The sequence below is a fragment of the Lepidochelys kempii genome, chromosome 6 (assembly GCF_965140265.1).
Source record: "Lepidochelys kempii isolate rLepKem1 chromosome 6, rLepKem1.hap2, whole genome shotgun sequence".
Classification (NCBI taxonomy): domain Eukaryota; kingdom Metazoa; phylum Chordata; order Testudines; family Cheloniidae; genus Lepidochelys; species Lepidochelys kempii.
This window is the reverse complement of record NC_133261.1, coordinates 113323380-113347076: the sequence shown is the minus strand read 5'-3', so window position 1 is coordinate 113347076 and position 23697 is coordinate 113323380. Positions and strand designations below refer to the sequence as shown.

Genomic DNA, 23697 nt, shown 5'->3' with positions numbered 1-23697 from the left:
TAAAGCATGAAAGTCTCAAATAGAAAAAATTCCTTTAACTTGATAAGAAAAAAATTGTTGCCCTATGATTCCTTGAGGCTAGTCCAGTGACACTTGATACAAATCAAATCAACATCAGTGCACTGACATGAAGGAGAAAAGGCTGCTTTTTAAGATCGCATTTAATGTATTTTTGTACAAAATGGGGCTTTTTGGTTAAGTAGGTTAAGTGGCCCCATGAACTGCAAAGATCTTTTAATACAGTGTCATTAATGGCAAGCATTGTCAAAATTGACCTTCTGAGGCCTGGGGCGTGACCGAGCCCAAGAATTACAGAACGGGGGTTATATCAAACCTGAAACACGAGCCAGTATCTAAGCTTCCAAATCATGTTTGGTCTCAAATTCAGTCATGAGGCGCCTGATGGGTCCCAACCAATATTTATTAGAGTTACTGGAAAGTTTTGACCTTGAGAAGACGTCAGTTCCTTCATTCATTAGGCCCTAAGTGAGTGTGATCGAGAAGATCAGTTGTACAATCTCTCCTACCTGCTAGAATCTCTCTCCAAGCCCCTTGTACAGAATGCAGCAGGAGGGAGGACCAGATTGTTGTAGTCCAACAGAAGTGTAAATGGAGATTGTGCGTGGGCACAAAGAAGCTTAAGCTGTAGGCGCAGGCTTCTCCCCGCACACTGAGTGGAAGTAAACCTCAGACCCTGTGCACGCTAACACCCCTTACTCTGCAAGGTACGAAGTGGCAGAGAATGGTCCAGTCTGAGGAGGCACAGATTTAAGGGTGAGCTGCAAAAGGAAAATGTGTAGCTTGTCACTTGTGTTGCTTCTTTGTTGCATAAGAAAGGGTTGAAAATTGCTTCGTTGGTTGTTCTTGTTTTTACATTAGAAATTCAGGTCTTGTCTGTCCTGTTTGTTTTTTCTGCACTGGAGAACTAATAGGATTATGACACTGCAGGTAGCAGAGAGTGGAAACAGGCATTTCAAGAAGTGTTTTCCATTCGCAACGCTTTAGTAAACTCTAACTCAAATTCCTCACAAACACTTGGAATAGAAAATCTTTGCAATCCAACACCTCCTCCTTCCCCTTTCCCCCAAGAACTTCTAATCCCCTTGGCTGGAGAGTCCAGGAAAAATACACGACTTGACATTTCTGATTCTTCTAAAATAAAAATAAAAAGCTGACAACAAAATGTTTTAAATAATTATTTCCAGCCTTCATTATACATAGTAAAGAATTAAAACAAGGCACGAGCCCAATGCTTTTTCCTTTGCACATCCATTTGCAGTGTGATCAGCCTCATGCAAACATGGCATGTAGGCTCCACACTTCAGGTTTGCCCCACCTAAGAGCAGGAGCAATATGGAGACTGCGTCCGGTAGTGCTCTCATTATCTCAGTCCTTTCCATATCAGACAGTCCGGTGTGGGTGATCCTCATCTCCATGGCAACTGGAGGAAGACCAGATCTTTGCTCTTTATCTGGGGTTAGGACAGCTAACCCGGGAAGAACCTCCCAGAATTCGCTGCCTCCGAGTGGCACACGCAGCAGGCCAGGGCTCCCTTTAAAGCCAAGCTTTGGCAGGATTTGCCAAGATTTCTAACTAAATGTCTCTCAGTTTAGTCACTGGCTTCTACGGTTTTCCCCTCAAAACTGCTAAACCAAAAAAAACCAAAACCCAGTTCTTTTGGCTTTGCGACGCAGGTTTGAAGAACTGCAGTTCCCCCCTCCTGCTCTCCCCCCAAAATGGCAGAGACAGCAGGCTGCAGGAACCCAGCTCCCAGCTGGCGTGTGGGCGAGATCCACACTGAGATGGTTGAGCAGGCCCCAGGGAAACCTGGCTCCCAGCCGGCATGTGGGCGAGGTCTGCACAGAAACAGTTGAGTAGGTCACATGGAAACTGCCTTTACTGAGCCCAGACTAAAATCAGTGGCATGGAACCTCCCCTGCTTCTCCCCCAGGCATGGGATCTCTATTCCAACAGCTTGCAGAGGAAGCAGGAAAGTCTCTTGAATCTTGGGGGAAGGCAAGGTCCCCCACATAGCAATCAGGAGGAAGAAATTCCTGCTCCCAGGCACTGTGCACACAATGTCTGTGTCACAGTGGTTGAGAAGGCCACAAACCATCCTTTCCCACACACGGTTTTACCTGCAAGGGCTCAGCTGCCATGAAAGGTGCCAGTTTCTGCATCTTTCTAATACCACTGAGTGATCAGTGGCTCCAGTACAATAACCAGTTTGGGTATTCAGTTTTCTAGGGTTGCCAACATCAAAAATACAGGACAGAACTTAGGTATCCCCAGTCTTGGTCACCAGAGGTTGGTCTCTCCCAGCAAGGGATAGGGGTCAAGACTCTGGGGTAGTGGGGTCAGTCTCTCCTGGCAAGGGGAAAGGGCAGTGCCCAAGGCGGGAGGGAGGGCCAGTCCCCTAGTGAGGGGCTGGGGGCGGTGCTCGGGGCGGGGATCAGTCTCTCCCGGCAGGGGATGGAGGTGGAGGATGGTCTATCACAGCAAGGGGAAGGAAGTGATGCTTGGAGATGGGGTTGGTGTCTCACAGCGAGGGGAAGGATTGGTCTCTCCTGATGAGTGGCAAGAGGCCGTGTCCAGGAGTCAGTCTCTCCCAGCAAGGGGCAGGAAGCAATGCCTTGGGGGGGTGGGGTTGGTCTCTCCAGTAAGGGGCATAGGGTGGTACCCAGGGGGGTTGAGAGCCATGGGGCAGTGCCTGAGGACTGGGGGGGCAAGAGGCAGGGAGCAGTGTCTGGAGGTGGGAGGTCAGTGTCACAGGTCAGGGCAACTGCACCTGTATTCTCCAGCTATGGTCCAACAAGGTGGAGGCACACATCTCCCTCTCCTGACCAGGATATTTCCAGGCTGCACAATTCCCTGCCTACACTGTGAATTCCCCATCAAATCAGACTGCCTTGGCAGGCCAGCTCTGCCAGCTCCTCAGAGGCTATAAATAGGACAATTGCCCACAGTTATAAGGTACCACACAGCTCTCTGTAAGCAAGCATATTTATTCTTAAGGTAAAAGTGTTACAGAAAAAACATATTTAAAATAATTAAAGAACATGCATACATGCTAATAAGCTTACTAGAGCTCACCTCAGCTCCAACAGGAGCTCTGCCAGGAGAACAGTTCTTCAGACCCCTCCAAGGGGTTTTTCTATGGTTATAGGTTCATAACCATCTTAGTTCAGAAAAAGCACCCCATGAATCTGTGAGTCACTCCTTCATACAGTTTGGGCCTCTGATCTTGTCCTTATGTAACAGGTGATCGGCCACCAAAGATCCCCTCTGCAGGGTGGAGCTTCAAAAAGCTGAGTTCTTGCATTATGGAAGGGGCTACACTGAGCATGAATTAATATGCAAACTAGATACCATTAACTTGGGTTTGAATGGAGACTGGGAGTGGCTGGGTCATTACACATATTGAATCTATTTCCCCATATTAAGTATCCTCCCACCCTTCTTGTCAACTATCTAAATGGGCCATCTTGATTATCACTACAAAAGTTTTTTTTCTCCTGCTGATAATAGCTCATCTTAATTAATTAGTCTCTTACTCCACTTTTTCATGTTCTCTGTATGTGTATATATATATATATATATATATATATATATTCTTACTATATGTTCCATTCTATGCATCCGATGAAGTGGGCTGTAGCCCACGAAAGCTTATGCTCAAATAAATTTGTTAGTCTCTAAGGTGCCACAAGTACTCCTGTTCTCATTTATCCCCTTAGAGATTTCCTGGGATACCCACTTTACTTTAAAATTTCATTCTTGCCTGGCACATCATTTCAAATAGTCCTCTGAAGCTCATAAAACTTTGCAGGGTTTACATTAGTCAGATCTCCCCCCAGCAATGTTACATGCTGTCCCACAATAATACAAAAACATTTGCATTTTTAATACAGTGAACTCCTAAGATACTTAAACTTAATTCAGTAAGGTTTCTCCAAATATTGCAGGAAATTACCATACCTACCACCGTCAGTTTCTCCCAGGGGGAGTGGCAGCAGGCAGTGCCTGGGAAGGAACAGTCTCTCCTGGCAGGGAGCAGTGGGCAGTATCCAGAGGTCCGGGGGAGTTGGTCTCTCCCAGCAAAGGGATTCAGTGTTGGTCTCTCCCAGTGGGGAGAGGTCTCTCTGCATGACTGGGCCAATCAGGGTTTCTCTGGGGTGGGAGGCAGGCCAGCAGAACCCCAGGACAGTGTTTACCGTCTCATCTACTCTTCTCCCTGCTGGGTCCTTTGTAGGGGAAAGACCTCAATATTGATGCAAGAATAATATTAATAAAGTTGTTATAGCTTATTTTTCGGTTAGGTCATTACAAACTTGTTTGTGCCTTTACTGAATGTTATGATATAGCTACAAGTATGTTGTAGTCAGGATGTTGGAAATATAAAAATACATATGTTTCGCTGGCTGTGTTACACAATGTTAAAGCTAATCAAAGAAATTCCAGAAGGTTTCTATTTCTGCCTTCCAAACAAAGATTGAGAAGACAAACCATGTAAACATTCATGTTTTAGGAAGAAACCTGACTAAAAGGAACGTAGGGTATATTGTCAGAGCAATAACTCTAGGTAAAGTGAGCTGTACCACCCCCCACCCTATTGCAAAAAAAACCTGCTTGTGGTCTTAAAAACATGTGTAATTAGAGATGTTTTAAACTTTTGTTTACTTCTTAAATCTGGCAATGACAAAAGCCTTTGTGAAAAGGTAGGATTGCAAATGTGTTAGCTAAATGAAAAGTTCCTACTATAGCTCCTAATATCTTTGCCACATAAATTGGCAAAATCCTTTATGTAGCAACATGAATCTAATGAACTTGCTAAACTAGTGTAGGAAACCATTTAAATATAGAATATTTATATTAACGGGGAATTAATTAATTACTGGCAGTGCACAGTATTTACCAAACTCCAGAAGACAGGAATCATCTGTTCAAAAATTGTTATAAGAATCATCAGCTTTTATTTGTTTAAGCTGAAGACTTTCTAAGAATTATTTAATTTTAAAAGATTTTTTTGGTAACGGAAAACTTCTTTGTACAAAAAAGGAAGTGTTTGGACTTTTTAAAACCTAATTTCATTTTCTGTGAAATTCTAATAAAATTGAAAGAATATCTCAGAGAATGAACTGAATAAAAAGAGTTAAACTATCCGAAAATAGGGCTGTCGATTAATCCCAGTTAACTCAACTCAAAAAAAGTAATTGCGATTAAAAAAATTATTGTGATTAATCGCAGTTTTAATCAATAATAGAATACCAATTGAAATGTATTAAATATTTTTGGATGCTTTTCTACATTTTCAAACATAATCATTTCAGTTACAACACAGAATACAAAGTGTACAGTGCTCACTTTATATTATTTTAATTACAAATATTTTCACTGTAAAAATGATAAACAACAAAATAGTATTTTTTTTCATTTCACCTCATACAAGTACTGTACAGCAATCACTTTATTGTGAAAGTGCAACTTACAAATGTAGATTTATTTTTGTTACATAACTGCACTAAAAATATGTAAAACTTTAGCACCTACAAGTCCACTCAGTCCTACTTCTTGTTCTGCTAATCGCTAAGACAAGCAAGTTTGTTTACATTTATGGGAGATACTGCTGCCTGCTTCTTATTTGCAATGTCACCTGAAAGTGAGAACAGGCATTTGCATGGCACTTTTGTAGCTGGCATTGCAAGGGCTGAGCCTGGGCAGGGGGCAGCCTGCCGCCGCTGCCACCTGGCGCTCTTCCAGGCAGCTGCTGCGCTACAGCAGGCATTAGGAAGAGGCATTAGGAGTATGCCACTATTGCCTTTCCTGAGGGGAATCCCACACTGGGATCCCAGGAAAACCATCCAGTTCCTAAAAATTTCTCTTGTTTTCAAGTTTCCCAAGTCTGGGTGGGACCCTTCATAGCATCAGAAGATGATGGGTGCAGTAATCCATCTCCCACACTTTGGAAGATAATATCAGTTCCATGGAGAGACAGATGTTTTGGAAATGGCACAAGATTATTTGTGGTACAAAGAGAACTAATGACATGCAGCCCATTTTAAATCTCAGTTCTCTCAACAAGTCCTTAACGAGATCAATATTCCAGGTGGAAATTCTTATATCTATCATTACAGCATTGCCTTCCCAAAACATAGAATATTAACATCAACCTCTGGGAGATCTACTGAAGATATGATAAAGGAAAGTCACCCAGAGATATTTTAGCTTCTGCTATAGCAAGAAGTATTTTCTAATACATAGTGAAACCCCTCCTACCACCTCGCCCCCCGGATCTTTTGGGGCTCATAACTTCTACACAAATGCTATTTCATCCTTCTTTCCAAGTGAAAGGAATACATGTACACCCTGGTCTGGTGACAACATCATCATGTTACACATGGCCCAGTTAAAAGGGCCATTGCTAAATGCTTTCAGAAATTACAGCCCTGACAAAACTCCAGCATCTAAGTTATCATCCAAGACAACCCCCCCCCCCCGAGAAGATAGATGATGAGAGAAGACAGTATCAGATTAACCAAACATGCCTCTTCTAAGACAAAATCTCGGATTCAAATCCTGGGCTAGTTGATCTCTGTCAAGATTCCTTCCCCACTCTGAACTCTAGGGTACAGATGTAGGGACCTGCATGAAAACCCCCCTAAGCTTATTTTTAGGTTAGCTTAGGTTAAAACTTAGGTTAACCAGCTTAGGTTAAAACTTCCCCAAGGTACAAACTATTTTACCTTTTGCCCTTGGACTTTATTGCTGCCACCACCAAGCATCTAACAAATATATAACAGGGAAAGAGCCTGCTTGGAAATGTCTTTCCCCCCAAAATCCTCCCAAGCCCTACACCCCCTTTCCTGGGGAAGGCTTGATAAAAATCCTCACCAATTTGCATAGGTGAACACAGACCCAAACCCTTGGATCTTAAGAACAATGAAAAAGCAATCAGGTTCTTAAAAGAAAAATTTTAATTGAAGAAAAAGTAAAAGAATCACTTCTGTAAAATCAGGATGGTAAATACCTTACAGGGTAATCAGATTCAAAACATAGAGAATCCCTCTAGGCAAAACTTTAAGTTACAAAAAGACACAAAAACAGGAATATCCATTCCATTCAGCACAACTTATTTTATCAGCCATTTAAACAAAACAGAATCTAACGCGTATCTAACTAGATTGCTTATTAACCCTTTACAGGAGTCCCAGGCCTTCTTCTCAGGCCCTGGCTGTGCTGCAGGGATGCTGTGGGTTGGACACTTGCTCAGGTGGTGGCCACACGCTCTCAGGCTACAAGTGGTAGGACCCTTCTTCCCAGTTTTGCCCCCGCCCTGTCGGGGTTACGATCCAAGCCTGGTCTGCAGAACCTCTTGGCTGAGGCATCTCCCTGTGCTGGGCCCGCTGCCCAGGGTCCCCCTCGCTCTTCCCAGCTGCTCACCGCACCCAGCTCTGGACTGCTCCAGCCCCAGCTCCACCGCTCTGTCTCTGCACTGCTGCTGCTGCTCTGCCTCCAGCTCCCATGGCTGCTTCTTTGGCCCCTCTGCCTCTGGTTGCTACAGCTCTGCTCCCAGGACAGGTCTGCTCTGCAGGCTGCTTCTGTGACTCTGCTCCCAGCACTGACCTGCTTCCTGGGCTGCTTTTCTGGCCCCTCTGACTCTGGTTGCTGCAGCTCTGCTCCCAGGGCAAGTCTGCTCTCTCTGGGCTGTGCCTCTAGCTTTGGGGCTGCAGCTCTGCTTCCAGGACAGGGTCTGCTCTCTCTGGGCTGCTTTTCTGGTCCCTCTGGATCTGGCACAGCTCTGCTCCCCAGCTTAGCTTGGGCCCCTGCTTTCTCCTTAGCTCAGCCCCACACTGTCTGACCCAGGCAAATCCAGCTCACACGGAGGACAGGACGGGACCTCCCTGGCCTCCTGACTCTCTGATTAGTCTGCCCATGCTGTCATTCAGGCTGACCAGGAGCATTCACCTCTCCCCAGTGTTCCTGGCGACTATCAGTCTCAGGGTCCTGTTTCCCACAGACCCTTCCCCTTTTAGTACTGGGAGCTAGCCAACCAAAACACCACTACTGAATGTTAGTAAGGGGGCAACAGTCCCCTTACACTAGGGTTGCCAGGTGTCCATTTTTTTACCAGAACGCCTGGTTGAGAAGGGACCCTGGCAGCTCTGGTCAGCACTGCTGACCGGGCCATTAAAAGTCTGGTTGGCGGCACAGCGGGGCTAAGGCAGGCTCCCTGCCTGCCAAGGCTCAGCGCTTCTCCTGGAAGCAGCAGCATATCCCTTCTCCAGCTCCTATGCACAGGAGCAGCCAGAGGGCTCCGCGCGCTGCCCCTGCCCCAAGCACCGGCTCCGCAGCTCCCATTGGTCGAGAACCATGGCCAATGGGAGCTGTGGGGGCAGCACCTGTGGATGGGGCAGCATGCAGAACCGCCTGGCCACACCTCTGTGTAGGAGCTGTAGGGGAGACAAGCACCGCCTGGAGCCTGCACCCCAACCCCCTCCCATGCCCCAACCCCCTGCCCCAGCTCGGATCCCCCTCCCGCCCTCTGAACCCCTTGATCCCAGCCCAGAGCACCCTCGTAAACCCCAAATCCCTCATCCCCAGCCCCACCCCAGAGCCTGTACCTCCAGCTGGAGCCCTCACCCCCCCAGTGCCCCAACCCGCTGCCCCAGTTCTGATCCCCCTCCCAAACCCTGAACCCCTTATTTCTGGCCCCACCTCAGAACCCACACCCCCAGTCCAGAGCCCATACGCCCTCCCACACCCAACCCACTGCCTCAGTCACATGCCTGCACCATGAACTCCTCATTTCTGGCCCTACTACAGAGCCTGCACCCCCATCCAGAGTCCTCAACCCCTCCCGCACCCCAACCCCCTAAACCAGCCCGGTGAAAATGAGCGAGTGAGTGAGGGTGGGGAAAGCGAGCAACAATGGGAGGGGGGAATGGAGTAAGCAGGGGCAGGGCCTCAGAGGATGAGAGGGCAGGGGCCAGGGCAAGGGTATTCAGTTTTGTGTGAGTAGAAAGTTGGCAACCCTATGTGTTGCTATAAGTTTGGACAGACTAATATCTGTCTTCCTGCTGAACCTGCCTTTTAGGTTCTAGATCCCCTTATGATTTGCTTCTTCACCTTTTCCATTGTAATTTCAAAGGACAGATTCTGCTGCGCATAGGGAGGTTTTGTAGGGCTATAATAATAGAACTGAAATCCGCCAGGATGGAAACTAACATCTAATATTTAAGATGTCATTTGTCATCATGGATGCCTGGTTCTTTGTAACTAGGAATAACAGTGCTGATTATACCACAGACTTTAACCCCCACGTGTCTAAAAGGGAATAAACTTCATTTTGTTGTCAACTTCTTATGCAGAAGCCAATTGTCCCATTTTTCTTTTGTACTGGATGCAAAATGTTCCCCCTTTCTGGAGTTGCTGATACATCTCCTCCATCCCCATCTGGATACAGAATGCTCAGTGAACAGGAAGGCTTGCTCCTTATCCTTTCGGCGACCAAGACCTCGCTCACAAGGTTTGGCTACATCTACACTTGGAGCTGGGGGTATGATTCCCAGCTCACGTAGGCATACTCACACTAGCTCTCATAGACTTGAAGGTCAGAAGGGACCATCACAATCATCTAGTCTGACCTCCTGCACATTGCAGGCCACAGAACCTCACCCACTCACTCCTACTAAAAATAGTAGTGTAGCCAGGGTACCAGCAAGTGGTGGCATGGGGAAGTTGTGCCAAATACATATCCATGGGCTTTAGGCAGGTTTGTGCTTGCTATGGTGAGCCCATGCTACTGTCCGTGCTACCTGGCTACACTACTATTTTTAGTGTGGTAACTCGATGAGAGCTAGGGCAAGTATGTCTGCACAGGCTGGGAATCACACCCCTAGCTCCAAGTGCAGACATGCCCTTGGACTTGCCAAACGCCCTTGTTAAACATCCCTCACACAAAGCTCTTAAGGAAATAGTGCTGGGGTGAGAAGTGAAATTCTGCCAGTAATGAGAAACTGGCTAAACAACAAAACACGAATAAATGATCAGTTTTCTTCATGTCAAAAGGTTAACAGCAGATGTCACAAGAACTGGTGGAGTTAATTATGTTTGTTAATTATCTGAAAAACAGGACCAGCACGGTAATGGCAACATTTTACAAATGAGGATGCAAAATTACTTAGGTTAGTTAAGACTCATAAGACTAAGAACAAATGAAAATTAGTGTTGACAAATGCTAGACAATGCCTGTTGGAAAGAATCATAGAATCATAGAATATCAGGGTTGGAAGGGACCTCACGAGGGCATCTAGTCCAACCCCCTGCTCAAAGCAAGACCAATCCCCAACTAAATCATCCCAGCCAGGGCTTTGTCAAGCCTGACCTTAAAACCACAAATGAAGGAGATTCCACCACCTCCCTAGGTAACGCATTCCAGTGCTTCACCACCCTCTTAGTGAAAAAGTTTTTCCTAATATCCAACCTAAACCTCCCCCACTGCAACTTGACACCATTATTCCTTGTTCTGTCATCTGCTACCACTGAGAACAGTCTAGATCCATCCTCTTTGGAACCCCCTTTCAGGTAGTTGAAAGCAGCTATGAAATCTCCCCGCCCCACACCAATTCTTCTCTTCCACAGACTAAACAATCCCAGTTCCTTCAGCCTCGACTCATAAGTCATGTGTTCCAGTCCCCTAATCATTTTTGTTGCCCTCCACTGGACATTTTCCAATTTTTCCTCATCCTTCTAGTAGTGTGGGGCCCAAAACTGGACACAGTACTCCAGATGAGGCCTCACCAATGTCGAATAGAGGGGAACAATCATGTCCCTCGATCTGCTGGCAATGCCCCTACTTATACAGCCCAAAATGCCATTGGCCTTCTTGGCAACAAGGGCACACTGTTGACTCATATCCAGCTTCTCGTCCATTGTAACCCCTAGGTCATTTTCTGCAGAACTGCTGCTTAGCCATTCGGTCCCTAATCTGTAGCAGTGCATGGGATTCTTCCGTCCTAACTGCAGGATTCTGCACTTGTCCTTGTTGAACCTCATCAGATTTCTTTTGGCCCAATCCTCTAATTTGTCTAGGGCCCTCTGTATCCTATCCCTACCCTCCAACATATCTACCTCTCCTCCCAGTTTAGTGTCATCTGCAAACTTGCTGAGGGTACAATCCACGCCATCCTCCAGATCATTAATGAAGATATTGAACAGAACGGGCTCCAGGACCGACCCTTGGGACACTACACTTGATACCGGCTGCCAACTAGAAATGGAGCCATTGATCACTACCCATTGAGCCCGACAATCTAGCCAGCTTTCTATCCACCTTATAGTCCATTCATCCAGCCCATACTTCTTTAACTTGCCAGCAAGAATACTGTGGGAGACTTTGCTGAAGTCAAGGAACAACATGTCCACTGCTTTCCCCTCATCCACAGAGCCAGATATCTCGTTATAGAAGGCAATTAGATTAGTCAGGCATGACTTGCCCGTGGTGAATCCATGCTGACTGTTTCTGATCACTTTCCTCTCCTCTAAGTGCTTCAGAATTGATTCCTTGAGGACCTGCTCCATGATTTTTCCAGGGACTGAGGTGAGGCTGACTGGCCTGTAATTCCCAGAATCCTCCTTCTTCCCTTTTTTAAAGATGGGCACTACATTAGCCTTTTTCCAGTCGTCCGGGACCTCCCCCGATCTACATGAGTTTTCAAAGATAATGGCCAATGGCTCTGCAATCACCAACTCCTTTAGCACTCTTGGATGCAGTGCATCCAGCCCCATGGACTTGTGCTCGTCCAGCTTTTCTAAATAGTCCCGAACCACTTCTTTCTCCACAGAGGGCTGGTCACCTCCTCCCCATGCAGTGCTGCCCAGTGCAGTAGTCTGGGAGCTGACCTTGTTCGTGAAGACAGAGGCAAAAAAAGCATTGAGTACATTAGCTTTTTCCACATCCTCTGTCACTAGGTTGCCTCCCTCTTTCATTAAGGGGCCCACACTTTCCTTGACTTTCTTCTTGTTGCTGACATACCTGAAGAAACCCTTCTTGTTACTCTTAACATCTCTTGCTAGCTGCAACTCCAAGTGTGATTTGGCCTTCCTGATTTCACTCCTGCATGCCTGAGCAATATTTTTATACTCTTCCCTGGTGATTTGTCCAATCTTCCACTTCTTGTAAGCTTCTTTTTTGTGTTTAAAATCAGCAAGGATTTCACTGTTAAGCCAAGCTGGTCGCCTGTCATATTTACTATTCTTTCTACACATCGGGATGGTTTGTCCTTGTAACCTCAATAAGGATTCTTTAAAATACAGCCAGCTCTCCTGGACTCCTTTCTCCCTCATGTTATTCTCCCAGGGGATCCTGCCCATCAGTTCCCTGAGGGATTCAAAGTCTGCTTTTCTGAAGTCCAGGGTTTGTATTCTGCTGCTCTCCTTTCTTCCTTGTGTCAGGAGCCAGAACTTGACCATCTCATGGTCACTGCCTCCCAGGTTCCCATCCACTTTTACTTCCCCTACTAATTCTTCCCGGTTTGTGAGCAGCAGGTCAAGAAGAGCTCTGCCCCTAGTTGGTTCCTCCAGCACTTGCACCAGGAAATTGTCCCCTACACTTTCCAAAAACTTGCTGGATTGTCTGTGCACTGCTGTATTGCTCTCCCAGCAGATATCAGGGTGATTGAAGTCTCCCATGAGAACCAGGGCCTGCAATCTAGTAACTTCTGTTAGTTGCCGAAAGAAAGCCTCGTCCACCTCATCCCCCTCGTCCGGTGGTCTATAGCAGACTCCCACTGTGACAACACCTTTGTTGCTCACGCTTCTAAACTTAATCCAGAGACTCTCAGGTTTTTCTGCAGTTTTATAACGGAGCTCTGAGCAGCCATACTGCTCTCTTACATACAATGCAACTCCCCCACCTTTTCTGCCCTGCCTGTCCTTCCTGAACAGTTTATAACCATCCATGACAGTACTCCAGTTATGTGAGTTATCCCACCAAGTCTCTGTTATTCCAATCACATCATAATTCCTTGACTGTGCCAGGACTTCCAATTCTTCCTGCTGGTTTCCCAGGCTTCTTGCATTTGTGAATAGGCACTTAAGATAACTCACTGATCGTCCTGCTTTCTCAGTATGAGGCAGGAACCCTCTCCTCTCGCGCTCTCCTGCTTGTGCTTCCTCCCTGTATCCCACTTCCCTACTTACCTCAGGGCTTTGGTCTCCTTCCCCCGGTGAACCTAGTTTAAAGCCCTCCTCACTAGGTTAGCCAGCCTGCTTGCAAAGATGCTCTTCCCTCTCTTCGTTAGGTGGAGCCCATCTCTGCCTAGCACTCCTCCTTCTTGGAACACCATCCCATGGTCAAAGAATCCAAAGCCTTCTCTCCGACACCACCTGCGTAGCCATTCATTGACTTCCATGATTCAACGGTCTTTACCCGGGTCTTTTCCTCCCAACGGGAGGATGTACGAGAACACCACTTGTGCCTCAAATTCCTTTATCCTTCTTCCCAGAGCCACATAGTAGACTAATTTGAACTACATACACCTTACTGGGTTCCTAACTAACGAAAAACTCAGGAACAAAACCTGGACAGGTCAATGAAGGCTTCTATTCAGTATGTAGTAACACTCAAAAAAACAAACAAAACATTAGGATGAGTAAAAAATGGAATGGAAATCTGTGCAACCAATATTGTTCTGTTCGGAAGTGTTAATGGGTGCCATCAAGCAGATCTTTGATCAAAAATCATAGACCTCGTTAAAACTGGTGGGTTTCATTCAGACTAATTGGAAGGAGCAATGAAACACCTTTATGAAATGAGGTAGCTAGAGACAACTGAAGGCAAGACAATGGGCCATATGGCAAAGCCTGAGCAGAGCTAAGCCATGTGGTGGAGGGGATTCCCTGGGACTGGTTGCAAACACAGAGGCAAGGGCATTGACTGGCTGCAGCTGTGTCTGTTTGCATGTGTGAGAGGCAGAAAGCAAGGCAAGCAGTTGTGAGTGTGGCCCTAGGAGGGAGAGCGCTCTTTGGGGCATAGAGCTGGCAGGAGAGGTAGATCTGGGAACTGTGAGCAAGGAAACTGCTGTTTGTTTCTACTGTGGGAAACAAGATTTTGTGTACATTCTTTGTAAATTAACAGGATTGCACCAAAGAAATACGTGACTCCTATCCTCTATTTCTTCTCCTAAAAGAAACAACCCTGTAAGGCCCTGAGTATTGGCGAGCTGCTTAGTCCTAAGAAGCACCCATATTATATTGCTATTATATAACTTCTGGTCACCCTCCCTCAAAAAGGCTAGATGGAGAGATTGAAAAAACTGGGCTTGTTTAGTTTAAAGTGGAGTTTGCAGGTGCACAGTTGGTTATGTAAAATTGGAGGTTGGCTGGAAATTTGACCCTGTATTTGCAAAAAATATGCATAGTTTATCGTTAGCTTTAAAAGGCATTGGTGAATTTTTTTTTAATCTTCAAAACAGCACAAACAATTGGCAATGATCTATTTTGTATTTTAATGACACAACTTTACTAAATATTTTTTCCCACTTTCATTTGAAATTCTTTATCCATAAATCAGACTGCGTTGGGATAACATGTGGCAGACTTCTGATTAAAAGGAGTTCATAATAATCGCTCAGGAGGAAAATGCATGGACAATTAAAATGGTCAGAGCGGAACAGAGGTATTAATAAATGTGTCAGAATGATTGATCATAAAGAAGGAGCTTCCTTTGAATCTCTAGGCATGCCTAGCAGAGGAGGTCATGAAAGGTACCAAACTGAGAAGGGCTCCCCGAGGATACTTATGTGATCAAACTGTAAATCCTCCTTTAGATGAATGGAGTAAAAAACCCCATGATAACCTCAGCTGCCAAACTAGAACCATATTTCTCTTCTGAAAGTAACATTTTGTTCACTTAGATTCAAGTAACCATTCAGGGTTTCAGAAAAGAAGAAACTTCTTTCCTCTTCTAATCACCACGGCTGTAAAATTTTAAAAGGACTGGAATTTTCACGATGACGTAAAAGGCACATTAACGGGTCAAAAATCACACTGTCCGAAAATGTGATACTTATTATGGTTACTGAATTACCAAAACTGAAAGGTTCGTGGGACGGAAAATAGAGGTCCCCCCCGTCCCCCGTCCCCCCGGCCAGTTTGTTTACTTTGTGCATCTGACAGCACTTTGTGTATATTCTGCTTCACTGTTTCCTGGTATATTAAGTTAGCCATTTAGTATCTCCCTTACTGAAGACACCTATAGACAGGCAGGGGATGTGGGCTCTGGGGTGGGGCCAGGGATGAGGGGTTTGGGGAGCAGGAGGGGGCTCAGGGCTGGGGCAGGGGGTTGGGGCACAGGGGAGTGAGGGCTCTGGCTGCAGGTGCAGGCTCAGGGTGGGCCAGGGATGAGAGGTTTGGGGTGCAGGAGAGGCCTCTGGTCTGGGGGTGAGGGGTTCAGAGTGCTGGAGGGGGTTCCAAATTGGGGCAGGGGGTTGGGGGGGGTGAGGGCTCCGACTGGGGGTATGGGCTCTGGGATGGGGCCAGGGATGAGGGGTTTGGCATGCAAGAGGGGACTCTGGGCTGGGGCCGAGGGGTTTGGAGAGTGGGAGGGGGATCAGGGGTTGGGGCACGGAACAGGGTCAGGGGTGCAGGCTCCGGGCAGTGCTTACCTCAAGCAGCTCTCGGAAGCAGCTTCATGTCCCCCCTCCAGCTCCTACACAAAGGAACAGCCAGGCAGCTCTGCGTGCTGCCCCATCTGCAGGCGCCACCCCCGCGGCTTCCATTGGCTGCGGTTCCTGGCCAGTGGGAGCTGCAGAGTCAAGGGCAGTGTGCAGAGCCCCCGGCTGCCTCTACGGATAGGAGCCGGAGAGGGGGACATGCCACTGCTTCTGGGAGCGGCACGGAGCCACAGCAGGCAGGGAGCCTTCCTTAGCCCTGCTGCGCCGCCCACCAGACTTTTAACAGCGTGGTTAGCAGTGCTGACCAGAGCTGCCAGGGTCCCTTTTTGACCAGGCATTCCGGTTGAAAACTGGACACCTGGCAACCCTATCCTGAACACTCACTCCTCGTGCATTGCCCCAAAAGGGTTAAATCAACACAGCCCACACATGGTGTTCCCTCCTCTGGTTCTCCCAGTGCATTCTACCTTCCATGTGTCTGTTAGGGCAGGTCTACACTTCAAACTTACATCGGTATATCTATAATGTCGCTCAGGGGTGTGAAAAATCCACACCCCGAGCGATGTAGATGTACCAACCTAATGCCTGGTGTGGACAGCACTATGTTGACAGGAGAGCAAGTTGTGTAGTTTGTAGAATCTCAGGGTTGGAAGGGACCTCAGGAGGTCATCTAGTCCAACCCCCTGCTCAAAGCAGGACCAACCCCCAATTTTTGCCCCCGATATAAATGGCCCCCTCAAGGATTGAACTCACAATGGTGGGTTTAGCAGGCCAATGCTCAAACCACTGAGCTATCCCTCCCCCCAGTTGCGTAGCTGTGTCTTCACTGAAGTGCTACACAGCATAACTGCACTGGTGCAGCTGCAGTACTGTACGTGTCGACAAGCCCTTAGACCAGGCCAACTTTTTAGGCCTGGGACTGCATTGCTGGTGCTGAGTGTATTATAAGTAATAATGATGCAGCTGTGACAATTGTATCTGGGTTTGGATTCTGAACCTGCCCTTCCCTTTTCTCCCTGCAGCTCCCCCTACGAAAGGTTAGATTCAGAGTTTGAGTTCAGGCCCATTTCTAGCTTGGGCCATGCAGCCTGTAAGCAAGCAAGTTTGGTAGTAAACTTCTTCTGGGGGTTGAGATAATACTGCACCCCAGTTGTCCTCCAGATCAGGGGTGAGCCATGCTGACAGGGGGGCAGTGTGGGGAGGGGGGAACTTGCTCTGCTGCTGTTGTATAGATAAACAGAGGCCTTCAGTCAGCGGTGCTGCCGAGCATAGGCCTTTCACTAGTTCTAGATCCACAGCTGGGAGGATATGTTGCTGGAACAGATCAACTTGTTTCCTCACTCTGAAATTTTGTATGCCAAGAATGCAACCAGTTTGCAATGGGTATGGTATGCTTAAAGGAGCTCATGGTCATTTTGTCCTTGGCAGTACTGGTGGATTCCACTTACTAGGATTCAGGAATAAAAATGGATGTTTATTTGAGCACAGTATATTTTGGGGAGACAAATGGGATTAGATACTTTAATGATAGTGATTCTTGTTCATGTGCATAGGTTTAAATGGACAGGTGAATTTGGTCAGAAAAGAATTGCTATATTGGCAGGGACCTAATTTTTGTTTGTTTGTTTGTTTCCTTCCCTGTAGCATTGATCAGGAGTCCATTAGCAATAAGAGCATGTGTCCCCCAGGATCAGTTTCCTACTATTGAAGGGCTGTCTCAAGCACTGGTGGATACTGCTCGCCTAGTCCCCACTGCTGACTTGTTGGCTTAAGCCCTTTCATTTGAACTGCACTAATGAAAAATAACAGACACAGCATTTCTGAAACTTGTTAGGCAGCTGTGCTGAGCCCTACTCAACTATATCGCCTTCAGGGTAGGGAATCTCAAAGTGCTTAATTTTAAAATAGTTTATATTCTTTTTTATAAGCAGAATTAGCATGGCCTTGTGTTTACAGAACAAGATTGGGAGCCAGGAGATCCAGGTACAATTCCTCTCTCTATTCCAGATGTCCTGTATGTCCATGGATAAATCACATAACCTCTTTCTGTACCTCTGGTTCCCCAGCTGTAAAATGGGGATTGAAAGCCTACCACACAAGGGTATGGTGAGGCTTACTTCATTCATGGTTGTAAAACACTATGAGCTCCTCTGATAAAAGATGCTGTAGAAGTAGTTTTATTCTAAGAAAGGCAGCCTCGTTCCAACCAATATGTCACTGTGTTCTAGCTAAAATGAAAACATTTACATCTATAAGCAGTATCTAACCTGGTATAGTTTATGCTCACTGAAACCAAGTGTACTTACTCGCACTGTACATACCATATGTATCACCGGTGCTGAGTCTTTGAAGAAAATATCATGCAGGGCAGTACTAGGTTGAAAAAAGATAATGTGGGGAGGAGGAGACAATAAGGGTATAACAATGTCATGATCCATGCCTCTGTACACACAGCATAACAAGGAAAGGTCACAGGATGCAAGCATGGGCTATTGGGCTCCCTAAACTCAAGGGAACCGGTTTTGATTTCATAGTTTTGACATCAGTCAATGGCATGAGTCCTGATTTACACTGGTGTAAGAAAGAGGGGAATCAGGCTCATGATCTCTACAAGCAGTTCATTTAGCAGTGGGAGCTACATGACATGCATGATAGTACAGCCCCAAAGAGCTGCTCCCTTCGCTTGCTCTTAAGAGTCAGTTCTCCCATGATAATAAATCATGGAAACAGCACATTGAAAGGGCAAGATTAAGGCTTTAAGCCACTGCCCACATTGTGGGGGAGGAAATAATGGGAACATGCACTCCAGCTCTCTCTCCCACCATAGCTGTGCCTTTGGCATAGTTGTAGAACCCTCTCAAGTGAGTTTGAGGACCCAGGAATATTGACATAATTTTATGTTGCAAAGCACCGTATTGAGAACTGCATCTGGAGAATGGGGCTTTGTTGTTGCATTTTGAGCTTTTGGATTGCGGGGAAAGGGAACTGTCGCCTTAAGAACACTTAAGAACAGGGCACTTGCCTGTACAGCATGTTTGAGAAGACTGTGTTCGGTGTGGGAGGTTTGGCCAGTGTGGCTAGAGCGTGGAAGATCCTGCCTGTGTAAGCTCCAAAAAGTCAGAACTTTATTTTACTTGTTCTTCAGAGAGTAGCATCACTGAAGGTTTAACATTAGGGCTTACGGGGGGGGGGGGGGGGGGGAGAAGGGACTGGATGCCTCAAGGCATTGTTAATGAGCTGCAGAGCCTTTCAGCTGTAGGTCACCAGGAAGAATCCAGAACAGTTCAGTAGAGCTGAAAAGTGGTTTGTAGCGAGTGGATATTTGGTGGGTCTCAGTTCTGGTTTCCTGCATCACAAACTAACCATCATGCTTTGAACTAATTGGCAGGCTTAGCAGAGATGCCAAGAATTGCCTGGGCCATGGAGACTGCTGTTCCTGGGGAAAGTCCGCCAGCTGGTCAGGGTTGAGCGATGCCAACAGGACAGGGGGTAGGGAAATTCTGCTCGTCTATAGATAAGCAGAGAGCTTCATTCATTACAGAGCTGACAAGCAGAGGCCTTTCACCAGCACTAGATCCACAGAATCTTTTAAAGCTAAGCTTTGTTTATATGCAAATGGTTACAAATATGCAAATGAAATATAATTTGCAGGAAATGTCACACACAGAGCTACACAAAACTTATGTCAACACTGCAACCAGAGGTGTGACTGCAGCTCAGGCAGGCCACCCTTGCTCTAGCTTTTGTCTGGCTAGTGTGGCTAAAAAGAGCAGTGACCACATGGCAACAGACCCTGGCCTAGGCTAGCAACATCAGTACTTATACAGGGTCCAGGTGGGCTTGTACAGCCCATGCTCAAGCCCGGGCCGCTATGTCTTCCCTGTTGTTATTAGCTGTGCTGGCTATATTAAAGCTAGTTGCGGGTATGTCTACTGTTACACGCTGGGCGTGCAAGACTCTGTGCTTTGCCCCTGTAGAGGCGCATGACTCCTTGTGGCCCAGGCTAGGCTATCCCATCTAGCTGTAACTGTGCCCATCTGTCATGGGCCGTATCTAGCCTGTGGGGCTCCCTACATCCTGCCCCAGAAAAGGAACAGCGAAGGTGGGTTCTCCAAGCCTGCCTAGAGAGGCCTCCTAGAAGCAGCCAATCACAGCACGGGAGGTTCAGATAAAAGAAGCTGCAGGGCCTTAGCCCAGTTCCTGACTGGGAGCAGGGCAGGGCAGGGCAGGGCAGGGCACACCACACCACACCACACCACACCCGGCCACAGGCACTTGAGGGCTAGCCAGTGTTTGGGTCTGGCTGTGTTTGTGTAAGCTAGGAGAAAGGGGACCTAAGAACTTTAACGCTCAAGTAAGGGCTGAAGACAAAGGGGCCAGGAGGGAAGAGGCCCAGGGAACGAGCAGCGATGAATTGAAGTGAGCAGTACGTGGCTGTTGTGTGTAAGAGCCCACTTTCCTCCACTAGTGAAGTAGTGTAAACCCTGAGAAAGGGACCAGGCCTGTTTGGAAACCCAAGCAAAGGGCTGAATTTAAAGGGCCCAGAGCTGGGGCTGAAGACCATGACAAGGGCAGATAGACAGCTTTGTTGGAGTTTTGCTACCCTGGAAGGGGTTCATTTTGATTGTGTGACCCAGCTGGAGTGTGAGCCACTGAGACACACCAAGCGAGGTTGACAGCCTACAGGGGGCACTAAGAATGTGAAAAGAACTGCAGTATTGCACATAGCAGCAAGAGGCGCTCAAGACGGGAGTACCCCACCGTTATAACATCTCTTGGCAATTCAGTTTGAGACTGTAGAAAAGGCTGGTGATCTAAATAATGAAGCATTAAGGGCGGCAGTCCAGAAGCTGTAAGCGTTCTGATCACAAGGTTTGTGACATGGGAATGCTTTCCCCTCAACCTCCCTGTGGAAGTAGAATGATGTTAGGCAAATGCTTATGATCTCACTCATTCTAAATATGGATATTTTTTTTTAAAATGGGAAGCATCTAAAAATAACCAGTCCCTTTAAGTGATGAGAGGGCATATTTTCCAGCTGTGACTGAGGAAAGGTTTCTTCCACTCAGGTGAGGACGATTGCCCACTGATGACAGCCAGCTTTTGTCTCCTTCTTCATGTGGCATGCTCACAAAAGATAATATCTGAGGATGGATTAATAGCTAATCTGGTTAACTTCTATTCTTTCTGCACCCCACAAGATTCCTGCATGTATTCTAGCCAGTCAACATTCCTTGTACAAAATGATAGGGTTCGTGAAGAAAATAGAAAGAGTTGTCATAAGCTAACAGGGACAAAGACCTTTAAATTCTGCTCATTTTCTTTCACAGTTAGGCCCTGGTGAAGTATATAGTTGGTATCTAATTTCCTGTGTTCTCAGCATGACTCTCTGGGTGACACTTATGGGAATCGTTAGGTCGCAGAGGAGGGCTCTGAAGGTAGATCAATATTAATGGCCCTGGGGTGTTTGCTGGGGCATTTTGACAGTAAATTGGGAACACAGATAATATTTCACCATTAAGCGAGCATCTAATCTTTTAATTCTCTGTCAGCAACAACCCTCCTCACGCACCATGCTTCAGAATTCAGCGTCCCGTAGAAAAGCATTCTTAAAGGTGAGGGCAAGGTAATTTCAAGAGGTGGTAAATGAAAAACAGAGGTCAAGCTCACAGCCAGGAATGGGAAAATTGGTCCCATTGTTACAGGAAGAAAAGAACATCAGAAGTCTTTTAGAAATGTCAAGAGTGGAGTATTGCTGTGTGCTCACTGCTGAGCAAGGGCAGTTTGAAGGAGGTAGGCTTCAAATACACCTCCTATACAAAAACACAGATGTTTTCTAGGGAACTTTAAATATTGGCTAGAATTATCTTCTGCTGAAAACACAGTCATTATTTCTCGAACGCGCTACCTACTGCAGAGCAAGCATTACAGGTTGCCGAATGGTGGCTTTTAAATCCTCTGACTATATCTGGAAGGTAAATGAAATGTTTGAACCTGAGCATTCATTTATATTTATAAGAGCCTGAGTCTGCAAACCCTTGTACCACTGAAGTCAGTGGAACTACTGGTGAAAGGACCCTTACATGAGGATGGGCTCACAGGATGAGACTCCAAGTAATTGAGACTCCAAGTAATTTAAAAATAATGATCTGCTGAGCTGTTCTGTTAAGGAAACAGTTAAAGGGGATATTTAGTCTAGGATCATACAGCACAAGTCCCTGTCAGAGCCCCAAAGATCACGTCCCTTATCACACTTTTGGGCATGAACATCATAACTAATGCTACAATTATGTCCCAGAAGTCACGGAATCCGTGACTTCCATTGATCTCTGTGACATTTTCTGCCCGGTGGCTGGAGGTCACAGTCAGCCCTGCCCTCACAGCTCTTAGCCCGCAACCTGACGGGGGGGGGGACCCCTGCACAGCTGCCCAGCCATGACAGACCTCCTGCATCTGCCCAGTGGCAGCGGGGACTCCCCAGAGCTGCCCAGCTTCAGCCAGGGCCAGTGGCTGGGGACCCTGCAGCTACCAGCTGCCCAGGTGAGGGGACCCTACAGCCACCCAGCCCTGCCGGCAGGGGGACCCCACAGCACCCATGCACCACAGCAGTAGGGGACCAGGAGCCCCAGCAGCAGTGGGTGCTGAACCCACCTATCCCTTTTGTCAGGGATATTTTTAGTGAAAGTCAGGAACAGGTCATGGGCTGCCATGAATTTTTGTTTATTTCCTGTGGCCTGTCCATGACTTTTACTAAAAATATCCATGACAAAACTTAGGTTTAATCATAACTACTGTCTTTATAGCTATGAATGAGGTGAGGCTTTATTTGGAGCCTAACAATGATACTTCCCAGCATGGTCGGCTCTGAAAACTTACCAAGTTTGCACCTGCATGAGCTCTGTACTTTGGAGGGGTGTGAACCCATTATAATGGTACTCCCACCCAGCGAGCACTGGTGGTCTGATTTACCTCACCAGCCGACCTCCTGTGCACCTACAATTTCAGAAGATGATCATAGGGTCCCAACCCTTCCTGGTAGCTTCAACCCCTTCCCTACCTCCAGTTGGTCCCTCCTCTATTTGGCAAACTCTCCTGACACCCCCACCTCCCCAAGGGGGACTAGCTCCCCAATTTGTCCCAGAAGCTGCCAAGCCCTTGACTCACAACTCATTGAAGGGTAGGACTGGAAAGGACCCAAAGAGGTCTTCTAATCCAGTCCCCTGCACTCAAGGCAGGACTGAGTATTATCTAGACCATCCCTAACAGCTTTTTGTCTAACCTGCTCTTAAAAATCTCCAATGACGGAGATTCCACAACCTCCCTAAGTAATTTGTTCCAGTGCTTAACTATCCTGATAGTAGGAAGTTTTTCCTAATGTCCAACCTAAGCCTCCCTTTGTGCAATTTAAGCCCATTGCTTCTTATCCTATCCTCAGAGGTTAAAGAGAACAATTTACCTCCCTCCTCCTGGTAACAACTTTTTATGTTCTTGAAAACTGTTATCGTGTCCCCCTCTCAGTCTTCTCTAGCCTAAACAAACAAAAAAATTTTCAATCTTCCCTCACAGGTCATGTTTTCTAGACTTTTCTAGACTTATCTAGAAGTTTCTAGACTTTTCTAGACTTATCTAGACGTTTCTAGACTTTTAATCATTTTTGTTGCTTTTCTCTGGACTTTCTCCAGTTTGTCCACATCTTTCCTGAAATGTGGCGCCCAGAACTGGACACAGTACTCCAGTTAAGGCCTAATCAGCACGGAGTAGAGCAGAAGAATTACTTCTCGTGTCTTGCTTACAATGCTCCTGCTAATACATCCCAGAATGATGTTTGGTTTTTTTTGCAACAGTGTTACACTGTTGGCTCATATTTAGTTTGTGATCCACTATGACCCCCAGATCCCTTTCCGCAGTACTCCTTCTTAAGCAGTCATTTCCCATTTTGTATGTGTGCAACTGATTGTTCCTTCCTAAGTGGAGTACTTTGTCCTTATTGAATTTCACCCTGTTCACCTCAGACCACTTCTAC

The 23697-nt window shown here is 46.6% G+C and overlaps 1 protein-coding gene across 1 annotated transcript in view; it reads right to left on the bottom strand.

Moving 5' to 3' along the window:
• Positions 1 to 15723, bottom strand: part of EXOC3L4 (exocyst complex component 3 like 4) — a 103288-nt gene extending 87565 nt beyond the window's left edge. Inside the window, exon 1 of the mRNA XM_073349721.1 lies at positions 15666 to 15723. The gene's annotated coding sequence lies outside the window, so the exon portion shown is untranslated. The remainder of the gene's footprint in view (positions 1 to 15665) is intronic.
• Positions 15724 to 23697: the final 7974 nt, after the last annotated feature.